Source organism: Dasypus novemcinctus, chromosome 7, assembly GCF_030445035.2.
Source record: "Dasypus novemcinctus isolate mDasNov1 chromosome 7, mDasNov1.1.hap2, whole genome shotgun sequence".
Classification (NCBI taxonomy): domain Eukaryota; kingdom Metazoa; phylum Chordata; class Mammalia; order Cingulata; family Dasypodidae; genus Dasypus; species Dasypus novemcinctus.
Genome location: NC_080679.1, coordinates 75,200,296 through 75,214,047, shown reverse-complemented (window position 1 = coordinate 75,214,047; position 13,752 = coordinate 75,200,296). Strand labels below are relative to the sequence as shown.

At 37.3% G+C, this 13,752-nt stretch overlaps 1 protein-coding gene across 1 annotated transcript in view; it reads left to right on the top strand.

The window, feature by feature from the left end:
* Positions 1 to 13,752, top strand: part of MAP3K20 (mitogen-activated protein kinase kinase kinase 20) — a 213,110-nt gene that overhangs the window by 2,156 nt on the left and 197,202 nt on the right. The window lies entirely within an intron of this gene.

Here is a 13,752-nt window from a genome sequence, read left to right as displayed (position 1 = left end):
AATAATCCAGTCATCAGAGAAAACACTCCAGAAATTACAATGATGTTTTGTGAAAAGAGGTCAGCTATAAAGTGACAGTACTAGTATGTAGTGAAAGAGCAAAATGGACTGTTGATTCTAGAAATTGATGGATTCAGGGAACAGATAGGAGAGAATCAATGATATTTTTTTTTTCTTTAACCAGAAAAAGATGTTTGTAGTGACATAGTACTTCTTGGAATAAGATAGCTTTATATCTGTATCATGAGATGTTGGAAATAAAAATCAATTTGAATCATTTGTTTTCCATTTTATTCTACCCAGGACAGATTGACAGGGAGGGTGTATTGTCTATTGAAATGTAATAGGAACAAGTAAGGTACCTTTTTGGTTGTACTGCAGGGAAGATTTAGGCTACTTCTTTTATGGCTATTAACCTTGCCCTACTACACACAAATAAGCAAGGTTCCAGCTGTGACCAGAAAACAGTACCTGTTAAGGGAAGAGAGCTATAAATCTTAGAGCTTAGATTGGTTTTGCTGATACATGGTACTTTTGTGTCAAACCCTTTTGAGACAGCAGAAGTATCGATTATGTCCTAATAGCAGTGAAATAATCCCAAAACTGTAGATTTGCAGGAACAGTACAGCAACACATTTGAACCTTAATCCCAGCATCACAATTACTAATAAGAAATTAAAGCCTCGATGAACTCTAAGTAGGTGGTAAGCAATCCAGAGGGTCCATTTAAAGAAAGAAAAAGAAAAAAGGCAAATTAGAAGCAGGAGGCAAAATGATATAGTGGAAAAAGATAGATATGATGAAGAAGGAAAAATGGTATGGCTTTGGAGTCAGATCTCAATTTGAATCCCAGTTGCGCCACTTGTAAATTACACAACTTTCACATCCTTGATTCTAAGTTTCCTCAGATGTATGTCAGGGGCAGTAATATTTGTTTCATAAGAATAAGTGTATGAGACAGCACACGGAAATGCTTGAACTAATGTGGAATTTCAGCCACCATTACTGAGAAGGGTTTGCTTCCACATCTCTCAAACAGAGAGAAAGCTGCTTGTCCCTCCAATATCCAGCTGATGATTGCCCTTAGTAGGCCCCAAATCATACTATGAGTATATGTAGGGGGTGGGACTTCTTCACTGTCCTGCATTGTAAGGGTTTCTAAAGTGTCCCTGGGTGCCTCAGTGTTTATATACATATTTTGGGGAGGATCTGAAAATTAATGCATTTAAGTATCTATATGAAGAATTTGAAGAATTAGGAAGATGTATGAATAGAGGAAGGTTTTGACCTAGAGACCAGGACCCAAACCACTTGGAATCATTCTTTTTTTTTTTTTTTTTTTTTTTACTTTTTTCCCCTTTATTTTGAAAGAGGCTTTAGATTACATAAATGGTACATTGAAAATATAGGGACACCTACTTTCCAGTTCGTTGGACTTACCCAGGTCAGTTAACAGGGAGGTGAGGATGGTCAACCACCACACGAGGGAACTGAGAGAGTCTACAGCTACAAGCAGGAAAGTTCCATCCATCAGCCATGTGGGATCTAAGTCTCCTCTCGATTTAAAGGAGGAGTGGACATCGTAATCCCAGGGTCCTCAGGATGGAGGAATAAAATACAGGTTAGAGTGGACTTTCTGGTTTTGTACTATAGAATTATTGTGACTCTAGCAATGGAAGAAATTATGTCATTGATGTGGAGACAGTGGCCACGGGAGTTGCTGAAGGCAGGGAGTGGGAAAAAGAGGTGTGATATTGGGGCATTTTCGGGTCTTGGAGTTGTCCTGAATGATATTGCAGGGACAGATGCAGGACATTATATATCCTGCCATAACCCACTAAATGGACTGGGAGAGAGTGTAAACTACAACATAAACTATAATCCATGCTGTGTTGCAGTGCTCCAAAATGTACTCATCAAATTCAATGAATATACCACACTAATGAAAGAAGTTGTCAGTGTGGGATGGGAGGAGTGGGGGGTGTGGAGAGTGGGTTATATGGGAACCTCTTATATATTTTTAATGTGACATTTTGTGTGATCTATGTATCTTAGAAAAAAGATAAAAAAATGAAAAAAATATTTCAATGAAAAAAAAAAAAGAAAATATAGGGCATTCTCATATACCCTACCTCCTCCCTCTCCCATACTTTCCCCCATTAACAACATGTGGTACATTTGTTAAAATTGATGAATACATATTGAAGCATTGATACTAAGCATGTTCTATAGTTCACATTATGGTTTACCCTTTGCACTGTACAGTTTTATAGATTTGACAAAATGTGATTGCCTGTATCTGTTATTGCAGTGTCATGCAGGACAATTTCAATGTCCCCAGAATGCCCTATGTTACTTACACTTCTTCTTCCCTATCCCTCCCCTCAGAACCTCTGGTGACCACTGTTTTTATATCAGTATTGAAAGTTCTTCCATTACTAGAATAATAGTAAGTCAGTTTTAGTCCACAGTTGTATTTTCATCTTTGTTTGTTCATTCCTCAGTCTTGAGGATTTGAGGATGGTCATGCCTACTCCGGTTGAGAGGGGCTTAGATCCCAGTAGGGCATATGCATGGAACGACTGTCCTGCTTGCTGTTGCTAGATACTCTGTTTTTTGGGGATGGATGTTGTCCATCATCATCCTTTGGGACCATTCTTAAAGCTGATTTTGAGCAAACTAGTCTTTAGGGCTCAAGATCCTTCTTTCTGAATTCATGTCTGGTCTTCCATTTAGGAAAACCAAAAAGTAAAGGAGAGAATTGCTGTGCTCTGTATTCTAAGAAGATCTAAAGGTCATGGAGTAAAACTTTGCCTTTAAATATCTCTAAGGTACATTATTGTGGGTAAGACTGAATATGTTCCTTCAGCGATCTGTAAACGTAGCCATAAATACCCCTATTGCAAGCAAGAACTTTCTTTAAAATCTTGTATTTAAGTTTACAAATTCATGTGGAGTTTTCATTGTGTTCTATTCTATATTGTTTTACTTTATAGAACAAGTCAGTACAGACAGACATTAAGCACGTTTATTCCCCCAAATTGTAAAGTAAAATTGATGCTGTAGGATATATGTTTATTCATATACCTCCTGCACAGTGCTGTATACTCCAGGTATGGGAATACTCAATGTTTGAGGAACATGGGATTTATTCTGACAAACTGCACCATTAAAACTTTGCAGCCCAGCGGACTGCAGGGATAATGATAATAATCCAAAGAGTTTTTATTTCTGCAGTTATATTGTGGCTTTCAATGTAAAGACAATTCTTTGCTTTAAGAGTGGGAGAAAGAGGCCTAGGTTGGAAATCTCACTTTCCCAGGCAGTTTTGGCAGCATGCACTAGGATGACCTAGTCATGTCCATTGTCCCTATCACTGATGCTGCACACTGCACTCCTCCCACAATGTTAGGAGTTTGTCTTAGTTTCTAAAGGCTGCCAATACAATATGCCAGAAATGTGTTGGTTTTTATAATGGGAATTTATTACATTAACAGCTTATAGTTCTGAGGCTTTGAAAGGCACCATCATGAGAGCTGTCTCACCGTTTTGCTGCTGTGGGCGATCAGGCACATGGCAGGACACAGTGCCAGTCCATTTCTCCCTCACCTCTCCTCAGGGCCTCGTCTCTTCAGCCTCAGGCTGCTTTGTTGGTCTAGCCTCTTAGTGGCCTCTTTCCATACCTCTGTGCTCCACTGATTCCGGCCTCCATCCTCCAGGATTGCTCCTTCTGTCTCCGAGACTTTTTACTCTGTGTGTGTCTGCTTTCAGTCCTCCGTTTATTAAGCACTCCAGCAAGAAGGCCAAGACCCACTTTGGGTCATGCCTCACTGAAGCAATCCAATCAAAGTTCTCCCAATTGAATCCAATCCAAAGGATCCCACACCCACAGGAATGGATTAGTTTGAAGAACATGATCTTTTCTGTACTTCACAAAAAGCTTCAAATTGTCACAGGGTTCTTATTGTCAGATTCATGGGGAAAGAGGAGGGAGAATACTGTTAATTTTTTCATGGCATACTAACAGGGTTGGTATGTATCGTAAAACATTCATCGTGTTCTCTAGGTGATGCAGGAATCTCCTGCTTCACACCCCTGCCTCCCATTGAGCACTCCCGATGATGAACTTACTACTAAGTAGACTGACATATTTTCTTGTTGGGCAATTCTAATAACCGGGGATTCTTTCTGTAACTTTTGTCTGCAGATAGCTTACCTTTGGTCTTCTTTAGTTTTAACATCTCCTTTCCCTTTTACCTTTCATCTTACATCAGGTTTACCAGGTTTTATACCCTCATGTTTACCCATCTCAGGGAGCATTCATTCTAGGGAATCAGCCCCAAATTGTACCTGTTTGTTTAACACCTAGGGTGGTCAGATACTTTCTACTTGCAGAAGACAGTTAATGCCTCGAAACAGAGCTGAGCAGCAGTAGGACTTAGGTCGGGTGGGGGCTGGCTTACTGAAGGAAGCCTTGTTTCCTCATAATCAATCCCCCTACACCCGCCCCCATACCGCTGTGCATTCTAGCCAACCCCTGGAACTCTGCTGTCAGTGTTACTTCACTTTATTCAGGCTCTGGCCTGATTTTCTTCCTTCATGTTTCCAGTAATTCAATGCAAGATGCTTCCAGTTATTAAGCACACAAAGCCCCTGCCGTCAACCATGTAGTGGATTATACCTACTTCATGTTTCCTGGCTGGGCTTTTATTTGAGTTCAGATACATTTCAACATAACATTTCTGTGGTGTAAGTATCCCTACCTATCACATTCCTGTTATTCCTATATTTCACACCTAGTATCATTTCTGGCAAGGAGATGTTTCTTGGAAATCTGTTTTTATTAAAGAGGCATTGAAGTAAGAATGTTTCATTTAACTAGCTCATCTTTATTTGCGTAGATCTGTATCTAAATGTAACAATAGCCATTTGGTTTTTAGACTTGTAAAATCTACTTCTCTCCAGTATCTGTACCTGAAGAAGTCTTATTCATTGATCCTAACCTGTTCTATACAAGATTTGCTGTTCTATGGTAGCAGCCTTGGAGGAAAGAAGGAAAGAAATATCTATGGTAGTTGCATACTAATTAGTTCTATTTGCATACCTAGTCTCCCTTCTCTAGTCTTGCAGTTCTTATTTTTCTTAGAGATTAAAAAAAAAAGTTATGCAGTAGAACAACAGTTCTGTTCAGTAATAGAATATTGGAATTTTTGACCTTTGCATTATGGGGAAGTACACAAACCCTAGCTTTCCTAATTTTTTTGAAGGCAAGACTCTTAGGGAAAAATATAATTGCAGAGCTTTGATTCGAGTGGTATTTTTTTAGTACATATGATGATATAGCACATTTTTATTAGTTTACTCACTGATATTTGTTAAGGAGGTTGAAATAATAATAGGGCAAATAAATATTAGGACAGCAAGGTTGGCAAAGGAATTTGTTGAGGGCTGAGGGCTGTTTTTCAAAAGCCTATTTTTTTGGTCATACCTAGGTCATGATAAAACAAATTAGTTTCTTTTCCTATGGTATATCAAAAACAAACTTGTGACTGTTTACATTTGTGAAGGGGAAATGGAAAGTATAAATTAGGGATAGAAAAAGAGGAGGACTAGAATTCAGAAAGAATAGGTCCATACAAACTTAAAAGATAGAAATATCCAGAAAAAGACGAAAGGCTGATTTTCTGCTAAAGTTGAGTCCTTTTATAAAGTAGATTTAGCTTTTTTAAAAATTATGATTTGCAGGTTGCAATTTCCCAAGTTAGGGGTCAATTTGATATGCAATAAATAAGGTCAGAAAGAAAATAATATTCACCACAGAAAGTGGATACACTATAAGATCCTACCAAAGTGAATGCTCTAATTGAATAGATTGTACAAACTCTGAAATCTAGAAAATATAGCTAAGTATATATCTTTCAATAATTTAAATACTCTCCTTATGAAAACAAGTTTAAAAGAAAAATAAGTTATAATTACTTATAAAATAGATTTGGCAAAATGACCAAAACCAAAAAAAGGCAACAAACAGGGGAGAAACAGATTTAGGGATTAATAGTTCATTTATATTAATAATTGTCCTGCAAAATTAATGAAGATATAATATAAAGCAATTCTGAGAATGAAGCGAGGAAAACTGTTGAGGAAAGCATATCTGACTACTAAGGCTGAAGAATAGGTAGCTAAATATGATATCAAGACATTAAAATAATTAGACAATATTAATTTCCCTTTTTTGCTTGTTTTCTATCTGCTAGGACACTGGGCAAGGCACTTTCCACAGTATCTCCCACAACAACTATACATAATAGGTATTATTGCCAGTAAGAAAACTGAGGTCATAGAAGCTGAGTCCCTTGCCCCAGGTCAAACAGCTAATAAGTGGTGGAATTCAGATTTGCTCCCAGTTCTAACTGGAGTCTGTACCAGGGACTCTATTGCTTCTCTGTCAAAATACCTGTTAAGTAAGACCAAAGAAACCAAATAATACTGTGCAAACTTGATAGCTTTTGGGCTATCAATTTAAAAAAAAAATTTACATTATCAGGCTTTTATTTATTTTTCTTTTCATTTTTTAGTTTTAAAAAATAGGTTACATAAGTGTTACAGAGAATATATAGGGGATTCCCATATGCCCTGCTCCCACACCTCCCACCTTTTCCCACATTAGCAACATCTTTCATTAGTGTAGTACAATCATTGCAATTGATAAACACATTTTGGAACATTGCCACTAAGCATGGACTATAGTTTACATTGTAGTTTACACTCTCTCCCACTCAATTCTGTAGATTATTGCAAGATATATAATGGCTTGTATCTGTCATTGTAATGTCATTCACAATGATTCCTAAGCCCGAAAATGCCCCTGTCTTATACCTATTTTTCCCTCTACCCTCAGAACCTCCAATGGCCTCAGAACCTCCAATGGCCACTGTCTCCACATCTATGATATTTTTTCCGTTGCTAGAATCACAATGTCTATACTAGAATAGTAGTAAATCTGCTTTAGTCCATAGTTCAATCCCCAGTCCTGAGGATTCTAGGATGGTGATGCCCACTTCATCTTTAGTTGAGGGGGGCTTCGATCCCATATGGCCGATGGTTGGGACTCTCTTGCTTGCAGCTGTAGACACTCTCAGTTCCTTGGTATGTTGGTTATCTATAATTTCCTCTTTGTTAATTGTCCTGGGTGAGTCCAATTAACTGAAGAGTAGGTGTTGCAACTCCGTTGAGATTCAGGGCCCAGCTGGTACATGGACTGTCCAAAGATTTAAGTGTCTTGGATGTATACCTGCCAACTTTAGTACTAATTATAAGTTCAAATAGAAGAACAGAAGAGCCATGTGTAGGGAAACTACAATTGAGTCCAACTCTGTCACACTGGGGAGCTTAAATTCCAAAGTAGGGCCCATTGGTAAAGAGACCAAACTCCTGAGCTCTCTGCCCTGACTGTAGTGTCTGGATGTTTCCAGAGTCCTCAGGAGCCCCGGTATGCTATTTGGAGTAATACCTACTTTGGCTGTCGATGAGATCCTGCTGAGATGTGCATAAGCATTACCTCTGGAATGACCTCCCGATGCACTTTGAAGTCTCTTAGCCATATAAACTCATTTGTCTTTACCTTTTCCCCCTTGTGGTCAAGGTCTTTTTTTTTTTCTTCTTCCCCCAGTTGCATTGCTTGTTGTTACCTGGTAGCAATCCCTTAGTGCTGGGGAGGCTCATCCCCAGGAGTCATGACCCATGCTGGGGGGAAGTTATTACGTTTATATGCTAAATTTGGCTTAGAGCACATTTGAGCAACAAGACAGTTCCCAGTAGGTAACTCTTAGGCACCCATCAACCCTAGGCTAAGTTTCAATTTCAGAAGCAATGGCTCATAAGCATAGACATCAGTATCAAGGTGGGCTATCAATTTTGAGACATTTAGTAACAGACTAGAAGGGATGTAGAATTTTTATGTATTTAATAATTTATTTATCTTCAGATATTTATCTCATTAGTGGAAATCTGATTGATGAAGCATGGAAACCAAGAGATAGTTTCTGAACATAATAGATGTCTGGTAACAGTTAATAGCTCTCTAAATTTGGATCTTAGGCAAAGGTGGGAAGAGCAAAATTGTCTGATTTCATTGTTGTGAAAAACAGAAAGGATAGGGGAGGGAATGAAACAGGAAGATTGGACTAAGTTCTAAAGTTTTAGACTTTTGTTTTGATTTATGTAAATTTAAGAAAAAAATTTCCCCAGTGCTTGGATAATTTCTTCATATATTCCAGAACTCTCAATTTCACTTATTTCCTTTATTCTAAAGTAAAAAATTTAGTCCACACTGAGTTTATCTGCTCTCACTATAGCTGCTCTTTGAGTACTTAAAATGTGCCAGACTCCATATGATAAGTACTTTTCATATATGTCAACCTTATCCTGATCAGAGTTTTTATCAACTGTGCAAAGTAAGTCATTTTTATATCCATTTTCAGATGAAGAATCTGAGGATGAAAGAGAAAGAGTGATTGGTCAAAATTACTGAGAGGTGGAGGCAGAGCTCAAGCTCAGACCTATCTAATTTTAATGCTGGAACTTTTTGATGGTTCTTTTTTGTTTATTTTTGTTTTGTGTCTTTAAAGTAGGCCAGAAGTAGAGGGGAAAAAGACAGATTTAACAAAGTCAGCATTGATCTGAAAAATCAAGGTGCAAAATAGAAGACCTTTGAATAGAGAATCTAAGTTCATTTTTTGGGGACTAGAAGACTGAAAACTTTAAAAAGTGAAATACCTCCTTTAAGATTTTCTACCTCCATATGGTTCCAGTTTTCATAATCAGCTTATGGTCCTGTATGCATTCAGCAGTTTAATTAATTGTTAAGTTTTTTAATTTAATGAAATTTTAAAAATTAGAAAAATTTTTCTTATTAATCAGTTATTAAAATGACTGGATTTGACTACCAAATTAATGATTTTCAATATTTTTAGAGTTGTAAACCCCTATTATTCCTTGATATTTGTGATACCCCTGCTCTAACCTATTCTCAGTGCTAAGTGGTAGATATTTATTGACATCTGAAAGAGCTGTGAATGTACAAAACACAAGACACTACAAATTTAGGACTGATAATTATAAAATGGAGAAAATTTGCCTTTGTTATGTAAAAGCAATTTTTTTTAACATGGTGGCATGAAACACTATTTGATTGATTATACTATGTAAATAAATTTATTCTATAGATGACTTATTTTTAATTCTGGTGTAGTCACTGGAAAACACATCTGAAAATTAGAAAATTATTTGATCATGTAGCAGTCTTCTCCAAGGTGCTCTAAATAAGCTTAACCAGACTTTCCATTTTTTGGTCATATGCTGATCCTTTTAGACTAGTGATTTTTAAATTAAAGAAGAGAAAACTCAAGGGAAAAATATCTGTTTGGCCTACCATTCATATATATGGGAATGGGAATTTCAGTTTCAAGATTTTCAGCTAAGTTCAGTGTGCTTTGCCATGCTCACTAGAGTTAGAACTCACTGGAGTAGAATCGTGGGTCTCTTCAGTAATCAGAGGATACTTAATTTTTTATGGTCTCAATAAAACATCCAAGTAATTGCATAGTTCCGTTCATACATAGCCAGCTCCCAAATGGCAGGATGTCTCACAAAGTGAGTAACAGTAATTCTGAGAAGAACATGACTAGTTGCCTCATGTAAAAGGGTGAAGATCCTGGAGAACTGAGCTTTTCAGTAGTCAGCCTTTTGTCTGGTATCTTTAGGCCAATTTCAAATATGACTGATTCTACCTCATTTCATCCATATTCCTGAGACTTGCTCTGCACTAGCAGGGGTTAGATTGATTCATATTGATCTCACACTTTGGCATTAATCAGTATAAGTTGATTTCTTGAGATTGATTACTATGTGGGGGTGTGGGTAATGTACACATTGTGCTTTTTAAAAATCAATATTACAGTTTTGTATTGGAAAGGATCTCTTTTTCTCTTTCATTTGTCTCTGGCCAGTTCATGCTGAGGGGCTCTGGTGTGGTAAATAGAGTAAAGGCATTCAAATGAATATGAATTTCAGTTCCTGAATATAGAAACATGATCAGGCAGGTGTTTAATTTTGAAATATGGCTTAAACTCAGAGGGACCTGATCCTGGAGGCCCCAGACATACTCTCCTCAATCTCCTAAGAAGTCTAGGCAGTAGTTTCCAAATCAGGATTTGCTCCAGAATCCTCTGGGAGCACTTAAAAAAATTGCAGTCCTCAGTTTTTGCTTAATCTGGTTGAAATCTTTGCCTATGCAAAAGTTATAATGGAAGAATGGCCAGAAACCATTCATTCATTCCCTCATTCAACAAATATTTTTGAACAACAAACGTACATACTATATGCCAGACTTTGTTCTAGGTGTTGAAGATCCAGATGAAAATAAAAATGAGTTTTGCCTTTAGGAAATTGTAGTCTGGTCAAAATTAAGTGAGAAAGATGAATGGGTAAAAAAGGTCCTGTGGCACAGAGGTAAAATTTGACTCTGAGGCTCAGGAGTCTCAGAGAAGGTGATTGGGGAACAGGAGCAGTAAAAGGCATTTGAAGCAGAGACATGGGCCTGTGCAAAGATGTGGCGATGTGAGAGAAGATAGCATATACTGGAACTGCAAATCAATCCTGTATGTATGGAGAGTGAGAAGACATGAAGTAAAGGTGGCTATAAATGATGATGAAGTAACAAGAAAAATTCCAAGAATTAAAAGACATGAGTTACAGGTTGAAAGAGTTCACTAAGTATCCTACCAATGAATGAAAAAGATTCGTGCCAATATATATCACTATTAAATTTCAGGATTCCAGGGATGAATGGATCATCTTGAAAGTTTTCAGAAGGAGAAAAATATAATCTAAAAAGGATTAATAGGGAAGCAGACTTGGCTCAAGGGATAGAGCATCCATCTACAACATAGGAGGTCCGCAGTTCAAACCCAGGACCTCCTTGACCCGTGTGGAGCTGGCCCATGCACAGTGCTGATGCGCACAAGGAGTGCCCTGCCACGCAGGGGTGTCCCCCATGTAGGGGAGCCCCACACACAAGGAGTGTGCCCCATAAAGGAGAGCCACCCAGCGCGAAAGTTCAGCCTGCCCGGGAGTGGTGCCTTACACAGGGGGAGCTGACGCAGCAAGGTAGCGCAACAAAGAGACACAGATTCCTGGTGCCGCTGACAAGAATAGAACAGACACAGAAGAACACACAGTGAATGGACACAGAGAACAGACAACTGGGGTGGGGAAGGGGAAGGGATAGAAATAAATTTTAAAAATAAAATAAAAATAAATAAAAAGGATTAATATCCAAAAACAAGAAAGAAAGAAAAAAAAAAGGATTAATATCCAGAGTAGATCAGACTGCTCAATAGCCATATTGGATATTAAAAGACAATGAAATAATACTTTCAAAATTATGAGAAAAAGTGATTTCCTACCTAGAATTGCATAACCAGACAGACTATCATTCAAGTGTGAGGGTGGAATAAAGACATTTTAGGACATGTAGATTCTCAAATTACTTTCTGTGTATTCTTCTCAGTTAGTTACTGGTGAATGTGTGCCACCAAAACAAGGGAAGAAACCAAGAATGAGTAGGGAATCCAAGGAACGGGTTCCCACTGAGGAAAACGGTGAAGGAAATTCTCAGGATGGTGATGAAAAGAAGTCCCAGGACAAGTCAGGTCTAGAGAGTAACCATTACAGATTGAATCAGGGTGGAGGGTCCAGGAGGAATGTCTCCAAGAAAAAATAGAACTGAACGAATTTTTACCTGATGATTTTTATTATATTAAGGGGAGTTTTGCAGTTCTTGGAAGAGTTTGAGATAAATAAGTGGTATATAAAAAAGTAAGCAAGCAAGCAACAACAACAACAACAAAAAACGAAAACAGAGCAATTAACTCTAGGAGAAACAAAAAGTTGTCTTAAGAAAGGAAATATAGTCGTTGAATCCTGTATGACTCCGCTAGGAATAATATTTACTTTGTCAGACTACTGTAAACCCTAAATATTGATTTGTCAGAATGTTACAGAATAGTTGGAGGTTGTGAGGATTGACCACGGGTGCATATTTACATGCACAGGTATATGAAAACTAAACCCTTATCTTCCATAGGGAGATGTTAAATACTTAAAATGGACAAACCGAGACGTAACACTTTAGGCAGTATAAGCACATTATTTAGAAATGGGGAGGTAAATGTCAGAAGAAAATCTAAAAGGAATTGAAGTTAGTTGCCTCAGCGTGGGAATTGGGTGTGGGGAGGGGTGGGGAAGGATACTTTCAACCTAAATAATCCGTCAGTTGAAAGAATATTTTAACTGCATATGACTTGAAGCAAAAGTTGGTAAGGTAAATTGTGTATATAGAATTGTGTCTGGATACTATGGTTCTTTTCCCTTATACTTCTGTTAAGACTAAACTGTCTTCTAAACTTCGGTGAATAAAGAAACAATCCTTGTTCTCTCTTGCGTTCTCCCCAAAGTAGAACAGAATTTAACTGCCCATGGGAAACCAGCATTCTTCAGTGACCTGGTGTTCCTAAAATGGGATTGCTGGTCAAATGCACACTAAGAGCTGACTGCACATCATCCAGTTAAGCCTCAAGTAGTTTACAGAGAAATTTTGTCAGTTCATATAGATAGAAACTGCTCCCCTCTACTTTTCATTTTGAAAAAATCAAACCTCACAGAAAAATGGAAACAATAGTAAAATGCCGTATACCTTTCCCCTAGATTCATCAGTTCTTAGCATTTTGTCACATTTGCTTTATCAACACCTATATACTGTTTTTTTTTGACTGGGAGTGGGGAATTGGTGAAGGGGCTGAACCATTTTAAAGCAAGTTATTGAAACAGTGCTTTTATACTTCCAAACGTCTCTCCCAAGGACAAGGACCTTTTCTTACAAAACCTAAGTACTTTTGTTTACCATGGCTAAAATAATATTATCTAATATATAGTTAATAATCAGATTTCCCTAAAATCCCAATAATACCTTCTGTAGATTTTTTAAAAATCCAAAATCTAGTCAGAGATCGTGCACTTAGTCCTTATGTTTAAGTCCTTTGATGCTAGACATTTCTCTGCTTAAAAAAACAACAACAGAAAACCCTTTATGATATTGACAGTTGTGAAGAACTTGGGTCAGCTATTTTGTAAACTGTCTTACAATATGAATTTGTCTTTTGCTCCCTTATTATAAGATTCTGGTTTACAATTTTGCAAGAGTTTAATATAAAAATCACCAGTTTTTAGCTTTTTAGGTAGATTCAAATTTTGTCTCTTTTTGTATATTGTTTTCTTTATACAACATACAGTATACAATACTCCATTCCAAACCAGAAAACTAAACTCTTATCTTCCATAGGGAGATGTTAAATACTTAAAATGGACAAACCGAGACATAACACTATAGGTTTGGAATGGAGGATTAAAAGAATACTTACCTGAAGAATGCTAAAACTCAGACCACAGGAAATATTGCTCTGATCATCTCTGTGACAGTAATCTGTTCCTTTGGAAACAAGCATGATATTTTTTTTAAACATTCTTGGCGGTGTTCTTTGGATAATTTAATATATTATAATCAAGGGCAAATTTTCTCCTCTTTAATTAAGTTTTACTACAGTATACAGTCCTGAAGTCAGTTCTGGAAATCACTTGACCAGCTTTTCTATCATCCTTAAGCTGAAAGCTTGCTTTTGGAATCTAAATACT